At 40.9% G+C, this 13,372-nt stretch overlaps 1 non-coding gene across 1 annotated transcript; it reads left to right on the forward strand.

The window, feature by feature from the left end:
* The first annotated feature begins 3,359 nt into the window (after positions 1–3,359).
* Positions 3,360–3,466, forward strand: LOC120254785. Its single transcript, XR_005534745.1, has one exon. It is a non-coding gene; the product is annotated as a small nucleolar RNA R71 (small nucleolar RNA).
* Positions 3,467–13,372: the final 9,906 nt, after the last annotated feature.

The raw sequence follows: 13,372 nt of genomic DNA on the forward strand, positions 1-13,372 counted from the left end.
CGACAGATCCTATGCAAAATTCGATGACCTTGACACTGTTCAGCTCAGAGCACTTGGACATCACTATAGTTTGAGTATCACTCAGTTCTCAGTTCAGCTCAGCTTGTACGAGGAGGTATTTACAGATTATCCTGGAGCTCTGACCCCACAGAAAGCTTACAGAGCATTATGTGGGCAGGGCCAGTATGAGCCGGTGATGTCCAAGGCCACGTGCCTTTCCCGACCTGCGTACCGATATCTACATGCCATCATGAGCAGGTCGGTGAATGGCCGTGGTGAGCCGGCAGGAGCTTCTATACTTGTATTTGATGATGCAACCCATACCGATCCATCTAGGGCACATCGTCGCTGATTATATTCGACATCAGGGCCACTATGCTAGATTGGGAGTGATCTTCTCGGGCCATACATTACGATACTAGTTATGGCCATGGGTCTCAAGGGCGCGATTCATGGGGCCGAGAAAACAAGTATACCTGTACTCCTGAGCCTGGAGATGATGAGATATATGGGCAGGGTTTGCAGGGTTCGCACGGGGGTTTATGCTCTGGTTTTATAGGCCCAAAGATAGGCAAGGAGGAGGGTGATGATGCCGAGGCTTCCCAGCCTGCCCCTGAGCCTCAGTCAGCACCTATGGAGACCGAGCCGACTCCAGTGACAGAGGAGCCACCCCCGTGCGCATGTTTACACCATCTCAAGCCCATGATAATTTTGAGAGGCTCGAGTGCACTGTGGGGGATGATACAGATAGAAGTAGCAGAGGCCCGAGTAGAGATTGCCGATATTAGGGCTACGCAGGCCACATAGTATACAGAGTTTACGGCATGTTTGGACACATTACAGCAGATCATAGAGCGAGACGTCGGCTCATCATATGTCATATGGCTGAGGACTCCTCAGGCCCCCTCAGCTTCTCTGGTATCACCATCCGCTATTCCAGCACCAATTGACCCACCATGTACTTCATCAGCAGAGCCAGAGGATGGCATCGACACTTGATTTTATTTTCCTCGTCTTTTACTTCCGCATTTTATTTTGGACTTGTATACTCAGAAAGAACTTTCCTTCTGAGTTTATTTTCATTTTGTATCTCAAGTTGTATTCATTGTCTTATCTTTTATATACTTGAGTTATTTTTTGTTTTTATTGAGCTTCACTGAAACCAATCGTGTATACATGCAGATGGTGTTATCATCATGGGAATTGAGACTTTGTCATGGGCATGGCCAAGGTGTTTCAGCAATTGGCCGTGTGAGCTTCATAACCTATTGGAACAACATTCCCAAGGACTTAGCTCCATCAAATGCAAAACTACGAGTAAGGGGAGTATTGTTTTGATTGCTTCTCCAACATCTGAATTTAATTGATTTACATTATTAATGAACTTGCATGTGTACATTGGGGCAATGTACAACTTAAGTGCTGGAGGAGGGGGAGTTTCATAGTGCACACATCTCTTTTATAGTAGTTTTGATTGATATACATGCTCACATAGTCAATGGCGCTTCACCTTAGTTGTATTGATTGTATTCTTGAGTTTAGGAGATTTTTTTTAACATTGAATGTTTTCATGCTCTAGGTTTTGCCTGAATTTCTAGGAATTTTTGCCCGATTGACACTCATTGTACTACTCACTCTTTGAACTCATTTGGAAACTCATGTTTGATGTATAAGTGACTAGTTATAGTTGTTTCTTGTGCTAATTATGAAAAAATGGGAAAAAATGAAAAGAAGGAACAAAATAGTTTTATTCTTTATTTGTGCTTGTTGGGTTGAAAGAGCTACCACCTATGAAGTATGAAAATACTCTCATAAGTCCGATACTAGTTATGCGCTAATGAGAGAAAGGGCTACCTCATAGGATGAGTGAAAGCTACCACTCCGGTAGAAAGAGCTACCACTTCGAAAGTGTGAAAGCCACCTTAGCGGCTGCTTTGGAAAGGGCCACTTAGAGGATGTGTGAAGCTCATACCATTTTTGAAATTTTTGTTACATTTTGTAGATAAATAAGTCCCTTGTACTTAGAATAGTGAGGATTATACTTTGGGTTGTTTTGAGTGAGTTCACACACTTACACGATTTCGGGTTTGTCGTCCTTTTTTATTCAAGTTTTTAGCTAGAGCATTGATTTTTCGTATTTAGTGTTGAAATTTTCCTTACTTGTAGAATGCTCCCTTTGCATGCTTTGGTGAACCTAAGGCCAAGCACTTCCAATGTTTCCTTCATCTATGCATATAATGTTTTTATCTTTGCTTGAGGACAAGCAAAAGCTTAAGTGTGGGGAGTTTGATAAGTGCTTACGCGATAAGAATACGAAGTGTTCTTCCCTTGTATTGAGCATTACTTTTCTTGGGTTTTAATGCTAATATGGGTGTATTTATGTTACTTTCATGCAGGTAGGGTTGTGAGGGTGATTATGAGAGGAAGAAGCCAATGTGGGTCATAATCCATTAATTTGGAGGAAATCTTGCTAAGGTTCAAATGCGAAGACACATCAACCTTTGCGGAAAGAGCATCATTAGCATTGACTTCATAAATACCGGCCCTTTTTTGTGGTGGACCTCTTGAGGCCCAATGATACTCATTGCTTCCCATTGATTCAAGGAGTTGATCAGCCTTATTGGGGTACTTGTTACTAAGAGATCCACTCGCTGTGGCATCAATTAATTAACGAGTTGCATAATTCAACCAATTGTAGATGATCTGAACCCGCATCCAAGAAGTAAAGGCATGATGGGGACATCTTCGAAGAAGGTCTTTGAATCTCTCATAAGCTTTAAATAGAGTCTCCGATTCTCCTTGTTTGAAGGTTGATTCAGTATTAATCATGAACTTGGCGAGCACATCTTAAGTAGTGAACCTCTTCTCCAAAATTGATTGTTGCATTTGGGAACCTTGTGGAGGTGGTGCAACTTTTGTTGTTTCTCCTGATTCCATGAAAGGTTTGGGTGGTAATTCCCTTGTGGCCTTTCTCCCCCAATATAATCAACATTCTCAATTGGGGCGACGAAGGAACTAGCAATAGGACATTGGGTGACTCCATGCCCTCCACCACAAGTGCTACAACTCATCACCGACTCTGACTTCGAGCTACTACCAATGAGCATGTCTAGCTTTCGAGATAACACATCAACCTTTTGACAAGAGCATCATTAGCATTGATTTCATAAATTCTGGCCACTTTTTGTGGTACACCTCTTGAGGCCCAATGAAACTCATTGCTTGCCATTGATTCAAGGAGTTGCTCGACCTCATCGGGGTACTTGTTACTAAGAGATCCACCCGCTGCGGCATCAATTAATTAATGAGTTGCATAATTCAACCCGTTGTAGATGATCTGATCTCGCATCCAAGAAGCAAAGCCATGATGGGGCCATCTTCGAAGAAGGTCTTTCAATCTCTCATAAGCTTTAAATAGAGTCTCCGATTCTCCTTGTTTGAATGCTGAAATTTTTTGCCTTAGCTTCGCCGCTTTGCTTGGAGGAAAATACCTTTCCAAAAAATTTCAACCATATCTTTCCATGTTTTGATTGATCCCGGTGGTAAGAATGTGAGCCACCGATATGCCCCATCTACCAAGCTAAATGGGAAAAGTCGAAGCCAAATCGCATCATCTGTAACTCCATTTATCTTGAAAGTGGAACAAATTTGGAGAAAATGGGCAAGATGATCGTGAGCATCCTCATTTGCAAGATCATTAAATTGGAATAAATTCTGGATCATGCCGATGGTGTTTGCCTTGATTTCAAAATTTTTTTTGGCAATGGATGATGCTTGAACACTAAATTCCTCATCCGTGAACTACGGCCTTTCATATTCGGATAAAGTACGTTTTTCTTCGGCCATGATTACAGATTCTGTGTCCTCAATTTTGATGTTTCTTTCACTAGTGCTTTCACCCACTTCTCTATGTCTTCGATGCAAAGTTCTCTCAATTTCACTGTCTTGTGCAACTAAATTTGATGGATTTGCTCGTGTCATGCACAGTACCTTACAAAGTCGATAAAGATAAATAAATTTAAGCTCAAAAAGAAGCAAGACAAATGAAAAGAAGAAATAGAAGAAAAGAAAAATGGTTAGAGCAATAAGCTAGAAGTTTCCTAGAATTCCTTAATGTCCCCGGCAACGGCTCCAAAAACTTGGTTGATTGCCCGCAAGTGTATAGGGTCGCCAAGTAATACCATGTGCAAAAGCCCAAGGATCGTATTCCATGGGGCTAAGGAGCTCCTATTACTCCTCCATCACTCACTTTCTATCCTTACAACTTAAGCATGGTATACTACTCTAATACATGCAAGAATACAAAAAACACAAGTATAACAATTCCAAGGCAAGCAAGAAAATCACATGAGCAATGATGATAAGAACAAGCCTAAGGATGAGGATTCCCAAGAGAGGTCATCATGATTTATGGATACATAGGAATAAAATAGCAAGGGTGATTTAGACCGACAGACCTCAACAATAGTTCAACACCAATTTCTTGGCGGTTAAACCCTAATCCCGTAAAAATGATGACAAGGATCTCTCCTTAATCATATTCCTACGATTGCAATAAGTGAATGGTGATCGCGCAACAAGGACACACTTAACCTAAGTTCATCCTCATGGTTCGGAGGGGCAACCTACATCCAATTTCTCGCCATGTTGGTCAATGATCTCCGCTTCTACCTCAATAATGATCTAGTACACGAGAGTAGGTCATGTCTATATGTAGAACTCAAACAAGAACTAAGGATTTCTCCATGTAATAGTTCTAGGCATAAAAGACAATGAGCTAAACCATAAATCACACCAATGCATTTCAAATAAAAGTGAAGCATCCAAAATACATGATGAACCCCCCAAGGTTCACCTACATCTTGTGGCCTTGGGGATCTAGTGTGCCATCACACAAAAAAGTATCTCAAACACAACAAAAACAAGAAGTAAATGCATAAATGGCACTCCCTAGTCTGAATGATGATGAGGAGGGAGAATACCAGCCGAATGATGCTTCTTCTAGCACAAGGAATGCCGAATGCTTCTCCTCCTTTGATGATGAAGCTTTCCCCTTGAAGTTCAAGTCCCTTGATCTTCCCATGCCTCAAGCCAAACTCTCCCCAAAAATGATATCTTCGTTCCTCTCCTTTCTCCCAAATGGTGGCTTCCAAAAAACTCTCAAAAAAGTTCGCTCAATCCTCCCCAAAATCACCCTATATACCACTCATCATACCCTCCAAATGGCCTCAATCCCTGGTGGTATCCCCAGCTCAATGAGGTCCTCATTGAGCCTCTCATTGACACTGTTTGGGGTAGGCAATCTCCACAAATGCCCTCAGAATACTGTCTATACTGGCTCAATGAGCACCTCATTGAGCCAATATGCCTACAAGCAAATCATCTTCTTCTATAGCTACAGTGATCATCCCGGGCACCATCCCTGCAGCATTGAGGACGTATGCCATGATTGAATTCCTGACTCGAAAACCCACCAGGTGCTACAGTGACATCTACAGCGATCTTGGTATAGTGACGATGCTGCAGCATCACTACTACAGTACTTGGCTACACTAAATGCGCTACAGTACCGTGACCTAGTTTTCTTCTCTTTGTCGCCCAAATTATATCTTCGTGTCCTCCATGGCGTTTTTGTGCCCTACAAAACAAATAACACACGATTAAGCATAAAATGGGCATCAATTCTTATACAAATAAATGCTAGCGCAACAAATACATATACTAAATTACGTACATTTAGACACTTATCAAATATCCCCACACCTAAGCATTTGCTTGTCCCCAAGCAAACACATCATGAAAAACAAAGATAATGAGAAGTGGCTAAATGTATTATCTCCGGCTCAAATAAATACAAGACTCTACAAGCATCGGAAAATGATAAATAGATAATGAGTTACAAACATTAAGCACATAAGAAAGTGATTGTGTTCCCGCAAGTGTACGGGATCGCCAAGTAATACCCTGTGAGTGACATAGGGGTCGTACTATTCCACGGGGCTAATGAGCTCCTATTACTCCTCCATCACTTCTTTTCTAACCTTACAACTCAAACATGTTCTTACTCTAGTACGTACAATAACGTAATTAAGAATACAAGTATAGCAGCCCCACAACAAGCAAGAAAATCACAAGAGCAATAATGATAAGAACATTCCTAGGGATGAGGATTCCCAAGAAGGATTGATCATGATGTACGGATGCATAAGAATAGATGACATGGGTGATTTAGGCCGACGGACCTCAACAATAGTTCAACCCTGATTTCTCGGTAGTCAAACCCTAATCCCATACAAATGATGACAAGGATTTCTCCTTAGTCATATTCCTATGATTGCATTAAGCACATGGAGATCGCGAAATAAAGATGTACTTAACCTAAGTTCATCCTCATGGTTCGGAGGGGCAACCTACATCCAATTTCTCACCATGTTAGTCAAGGTTCTCCCCTTTTATCTCAATGATGATCTAGTACACGTGAGTAGGTCACGTCTACATATACAACTCAAATAAGAACTAAGGATTTCTCCATTTTATAGTTCTAGGCATGAAACAACATGAGCTAAACCACAAATCACACCAATGCATTCCAAATAAAAGTGAAGCATCCAAAATACATGATGAACCCCGCAAGGTTCACCTACATCCGGTGGCCTTGGGTGTCTAGTGTGCTATCATACAAATAAATGTCTCAAACACAACAAAAGCAAGAAGTAAATGCATAAATGGCACTCCCTAGTCCGAATGATGAAGAGGAAGGAGAATGTCGGCCGAATGACGCTTCTCCTAGCCCTAAAGGTGCCGAATGCTTCTCCTCCCTTGATGATGAAGCTTCCCCTTGAAGTTCAAGCCCTTGATCTTCCCAAGCTTCAAGCCAAATCTCCCAAGAATATGATGTCTTCGTTTTCTCTCCTCTCTCCCAAGTGGTGGATACCAAGAACCCTCTAAGTCTCTCCCAAAAATCCTCCCCTCTCTTCCCCCAAAAACACCCTTTTTATTCCTCTTCCTTACTCCAAGATCCATCAATCCCGAGGTGGTATACTGGCTCAATGAGGACCTCATTGAGCTCCTCATTGACACTGTTCAGGGCAATAAAACTCCTCATATGCACTCCAAATAGTATCCATACTGGCTCAATGAGCACCTCATTGAGCCAGTATGCCTTCAATCAATTAACTTCCTTTGTGCTACATTGATCATCCCGGGCTCTATACCGGGCAGTATTGAGGCCGTATGCCATGATTCGAATTCTGTCTTGAAAACTGTTCATGTGCTACAGTGGCAGCTACAGTACTGCGACCTGGTTTTCTTCTCCTTTTCGCCCAAATTATATCTTCGTGTCCTCCATGGCGTTACCATGCCCTACAAAGCAAATAATACACGATTAAGCACAAAACGGGCATCAATTCTAGTAAAAAAACATGCTAGAAGTGACAAATACATATACAGAAATATGTACATTTAGACACTTATCAGAAAGATCCTGTCTCACCTCTTGTATGTCTGTGCCATGTGTGTGAACATTGTGTTTCATCTGCCCTGACCTGCTTTAGCCTACTGACTTCAATCAGTACAACTCTAGATGCTAATCACTCGACATGCGATAGTACTAAGTCTTAAAATGCTAAGAGCCACTCCAATGAACAAGTAAGATCCTTCTAATTCTTAACCTTGAACTGACTCCCACTTTTCTTCTCAAAACCTCTAGTAGGTAGCCACAAAGATTACTAGGGTTTTTTTATTTTCATTTCATTTCATTTTTTTTTCGTGTCAGACTAACATAGATTGCACAAAAAAATCTTTCTGGAGGGTGCACATCTTTGGTTAGGCACAAAAAGCCACTCAACTACTCGATTACAGCTCTAGAGATGCATTCATGCTCCACTAGCAAAGGAATACTCGACATAGACTCATTTTTCCTCTTTTCATTTATTCTTTTTTTCATCATTTTCTTTTTCACATTCATCCTAGATCATGTCTTCAAACTACTCTACATGCCACAAAAGTAGGGCTAGATCAACAAGACTCAGAAGTTCTTAAGAGTTCATTGGAAGAAAGAACTTAGAAATCTAAGGCTGAGTAATCAAAGTTGTGTGTTAATCAATCAAGAGAGATAGAGTAGTCATGTTGGCTATTCCCAGGGCATCAACACAAGATTCAGTGCATAAGACAATACTAGAGATGAAACATGATTCAATAGAGTACAACAACAAATATGTAACTCAAATCAATCATTAATCCATGCTATAAGAGTCTTACAATAATGAATAAGCCATCATCGGTAACATTAGCATGCAAACAATAACCCTAATACATACAATATACCCATCCCCCCACCTAGTGTTGTACATTGTCCCCAATGTACACTAGTCATGGAAAACATAATAATATTTGCAATGAAAACAATGGAGGAGGGTAGAACAAACTTCCCTTGTTAAATCTTGTTCACACGGTGAGAGGTGACCCGAACAAAAGGTGTTTCAAGCTTTTCATGTTGGGTCCGGTGATCGCTTCCCCGCAAGTGTACGGGATCGCCAAGTAATACCTCGTGCAAAGACACGAGGATCGTATTCCACGGGGCTAAGGATCTCCTATTACTCTTTCTCGAGCTATTATCTAGCCTAAGATCTTAAGTGATGGATTTACTCTACTAAATACAAATAAAACTAAACACAAGATTTGCTAGCAAATTAGAGAGAACAAGCAATAAGCAAGCAAGAGAATCAATAAAGTGCAAAGGCCTATGGATGTGGATCCCCTTGAGGGGTTATCATGCAACATGGATGATGATTTAAAGATGCAAGGGTAAATTGGACCATGAGATTCCAAGATTAGAACAACCCCCAATTTCTCGTGATTGAACCCTAATCCCATACTGAACATAGATAGGAATTTCTTCCAAATCTACATTCCTACGATTGCATTAAGTACAAGGAAATCTCGCTTAGGAATAAACCTACTCTTCTTCGGATTAAACCTACATGGAGGGCTACCAAACACCCAATTTCTCGGCGTGATGATACAAGTATCCCCTTCTAATCCATTCATGACCTAATACATGCGAGCAAGTCACATCTACATGCATCATTCATAAAAAGAGCTACGGATTTCTCCTTGGTGTAACACTTAGCATGAAAACAATGGATTAGATCTCAAACATACCCAAGCATAGAATTAACAAGTAATCATCCAAAAATACATGATAAAACCCCCAAGGTTCAACGACACCCGGTGGCCTTGGGGGTCTAGTATGTCATCATCTCATAACAAAGCATACAATCAAGCAAAACATGAAACAAAGACATAGTATGGCACTCCCTAGATGAAATGGTGAAGGATGAGGCGAGAATATGCCGAATGACGCTTCCCCGCTAAAGGAATGCGAATGAGCGCTTCCCTCTAGCCGTGGTTCTCCTTCCTTCAAGTCGTGATCGATCTCCCCTTTGAATGATGTTGCCTTCTTGCCTTGAGAGCCTTGGACCTTGGGCTTGAATGATCTTCTAGCTTTCTTGCCCTTCTTCTCTCCCCAAGGTCGCCCAAAAATCTCCCAAAATGATCTCCCAAAAAGTCGGCCAACAAAAAGTCCCTTTTAATCAGCCCTAAAAGTGAGTATATATACCCCCGAGGCATACAGGCCGTATAGGGGTCGTATGGGGAGTCGTATAGCACTCGAAACCCTAGATTCGCGTTCCATGACGGGGTGCATACGGCCTCCATACGGCCCCGTATACTGGGTAGTATGGAAAATCTGGACGAATCACCAAACTCAATCCATTTGCTACTGAGTTGCATACGGCCCCTATCTTTGGGTAGTATGGGGGTAGTATGAAAATTCTTGTTTTCTTCTCTTTTTGCCAAAATGATATCTTCTTGTTCTCCATGGCTTCCATATGCCCTACAAAGCAAATAATAGACGATTAAGCGCGAAACGGGCATCAAACCTCACAAAATACATGCAAAGTGCTTACGATACATATATGAAAACACCTACATTTAGATACTTATCATCCGGCTTCAATGGAATGTTGAGAGACTCACCAAACTCCCTTAATGCCCTGCAAGGCATAAAGGAGCATCATCATTCCAAACAAAAATTAGGATTTCAAAAATGAATACTAGGGAGTAGTCAAAACACACAAATACTAGATAAAGAGTAGGAAAGTTCTAAACAAGGTTGGTAGGGTATCCCCGCCCCAACTTATTAAAACCAAACAAACACACTTGCATCAAAAGTAAAACAAAATGAACAAACTAAAGAAGTAAAGTAAATGTCCATGCTCAAATGTCCAACTAGTCATCACAAGGTGTTGTAGATGTGGTAGTACTGGTGTGCTTCAAAAATGCTCAAAACCTCCAAAATAAGTTGGCAAAAGGTAGGATCATCAATTGAGAATAGATTCACCAAGTGCCATGTGAAAGTAATTCCTTGAACTGTTCATTCATCCCAAATGTTTCCAAAACACCCCATTCTATGTGATAAAGTGTGCCACATGGTTTAGTCTTCGAAACTTCACACTTCGCCGTATGATGAGCATGCTTAAATTGGGGTTCTTCGGGGTTGCCATTGTGTTTATTAGACATTTGGAGGCAAATTTCTTGACTTGTGGCATTCCTACATCAATAATAATCCAAATAAGAATGAAAGGAATCCAAGAGAATGAATAATGTCGCATAAAAATGGATAAAACATGAAGAAATTGAAGTGAATAGGATCCATACGGGCATATGGAACCCGTATGGATACTATTCATTTTGAAAGAGTTTCCCAACATCATGAATTCGAAAAAAATTTTACATAAATTTGAGATATTTCAAACACATGATGATCATGCCAAAAGAAAAAACTAAAAGCTTGAAACAATCCACACATAAGCTCAAGAAAGCAAGAAGAAAAGAAAAGAAAAATTTTCATCACACAAGCTTCTTACCAACAAAGATCTTGAAAACACTTGAGTGGAGCTTGAAGACAAACACTAGATCAACTTCCCAAGGAGATGTGGAGATGATTTAGAACAATATTTAGTGAGATCCAGCCATGGAAAGATGGATAATAGATGCTAGGGCTCGGTTAGAGAAGAAGAAGAATGAGGAGAGAGAGAAGTTGGCAACATTTACATGAAAAATAAGGCTCCATACGGCCTCAATGAGCAGCTCATTGAGGCCGTATAAGCTAGTGTAAAGTTGCTAGAATTTTGATAAGTGTCTAAATGTAGATGTTTTCATGTATATATCGTATTCACTTTGCATATATTTTGTGAGGTTTAATGCCCGTTTTGCGCTTAATCGTCTATTATTTGCTTTGTAGTTCATAAAGAAGCCATAGAGAACAAGAAAATATCCTTTGGGCGAAAAGAGAAGAAAACAGGAATTTCATACTACCCCCATACTACCTAGTATGGGGGCCGTATGCACTGTAGCAACGGAATGATTTGGAGGGTCTGCCCATATTTCTATACTACCCAATATGGCTGTCGTATGCACCGCGCATGGATCGCGAATCTAGGGGGTTTGAGTGCTATACGACCCCCATACGACCCCCATACGACCCCCATACAACCCGTATGCCTCGGGGGTATAAATACCAACTTTTAGGGCAGAACTAGAACCTTTTGTTAGACCCTTTTCTGGGCATATTTTGGGGAGACATTGGAGAGGTTTGTGGTGACCTTGGGGAGGAGAAGAAGGGCAAGGAAGCTAGAAGATCATCCAAGGCCAAGGTCCAAGACTCTCAAGGCAAGAAGGCAACTTCATTCAAGGGGAGATCTACCATGATTTGAAGGAAGGAGACCCGTGACTAGAGGAAGCATCATTGGGCACTCCTTTGGCGGGGAAAGCGTCATTCGGCATATTCTTCACCTCCTCCTCCACCATTTCATCTAGGGAGTGTCATTTATGCTTTTGTTTCATGTTTTGCTTGTTTGTATTGCTTGTTGTAGGATGATGACACACTAAACTCCCAAGGCCACCGGGTGTTGGTGAACCTTGGGGGGTTTTATCATGTATGTTGGATGATAACTTGTTAATTCCATGTTTGGGTAATTTTGAGATTTAATCCATTGTTTTCATGCTAAGTGCTACACTAAGGAGAAATCCGTAACTCTTTTATGGGTGATGCATGTAGATGTGACTTGCTCGCATGTATTAGATCATGAATGGATTAGAAGGGGATACTTGTATCATTACGCTGAGAAATCGGGTGTTTGGTAGCCCTCCATGTAGGTTTAATCTGAAGAAGAGTAGGTTTACTCCTAAGTGAGATTTCCTCGTACTTAATGCAATCGTAGGGATATAGATTTGGCAGAAATTCCTATCTATGTTCATATGGGATTAGGGTTTAATCGCCGAGAAATTGGGGTTGTTCTAATCTTGGAATCTCATGGTCCATTTTACCCTTGCATCTTTAGATCATCATCCATGTTGCATGATAACCCCTCAAGGGGATCCACATCCATAGGCCTTTGCATTTCATTGATTCTCTTGCTTGCTTATTGCGTGTTCTCTTTAATTTGTTGGAAAATATCATTTTAGCTTTAATTACGTTTAGTAGAGTAAAATTCATCGCTTGAGATCTTAGGCTAGATAATAGCTCAAGAAGGAGTAATAGGAGATCCTTAGCCCTGTAGAATACGATCCTCGTGTCTTCACACGAGGTATTACTTGGTGATCCCGTACACTTGCGGGGAAGCAATCAAATTTCTTGATGGCCTCAATGAGCAGCTCATTGAGGTCGTATAGACTAGTTCAAACTTTCTGAATTTTCTTGATGGCCTCAATGAGCAGCTCATTGAGGCTGTATGACTTTAAAAACATGAGCTAAGGCTTTGGTTGCTTCTCCAAACACATGGCAATGGTCAGAAAGTGTTCTAAGATCATCTCCACCATGAAATAATGGTTCAAAATTTCGATCTAATGCATGAAATGATAGCCCAAACAAGTACTACTCCACAATAAAATCAAGTAAACAATAACATGGACATTGATCATGATAAACAAAGTGATGAGAGCATTGACTTATTCAAATTAACAACTCTAAGAAAATACAAAAAATAACAACAACATGAACACAAAGAACACACAAACATGAAAATAAACCCCCTAATGTTTGGGTTGCCTCCCAAGAAGCGCTTGTTTAACGTCACAAGCCTGACGTACCTTTTTACTTACCTCATGGGGGTTCAAATAATTTGAAATTTCCCGTGGTCATCTTCAAATGCTACAGTGTTTCTTCCCGATAAATTCGAGGACATCAATGAGTAAACTTCACATTTTTCATGAGTGAAAGGAGGTGGAGATTGTACCTTCTTTTATTGAGGTGTTGGATGGGAGTGAAAGATACCTTTCTTCTTCTTTCCCCGGACCTCCTTCCAAATTT

This window comes from Dioscorea cayenensis, unplaced genomic scaffold (genome assembly GCF_009730915.1).
Source record: "Dioscorea cayenensis subsp. rotundata cultivar TDr96_F1 unplaced genomic scaffold, TDr96_F1_v2_PseudoChromosome.rev07_lg8_w22 25.fasta BLBR01000625.1, whole genome shotgun sequence".
NCBI classification, from domain to species: domain Eukaryota; kingdom Viridiplantae; phylum Streptophyta; class Magnoliopsida; order Dioscoreales; family Dioscoreaceae; genus Dioscorea; species Dioscorea cayenensis.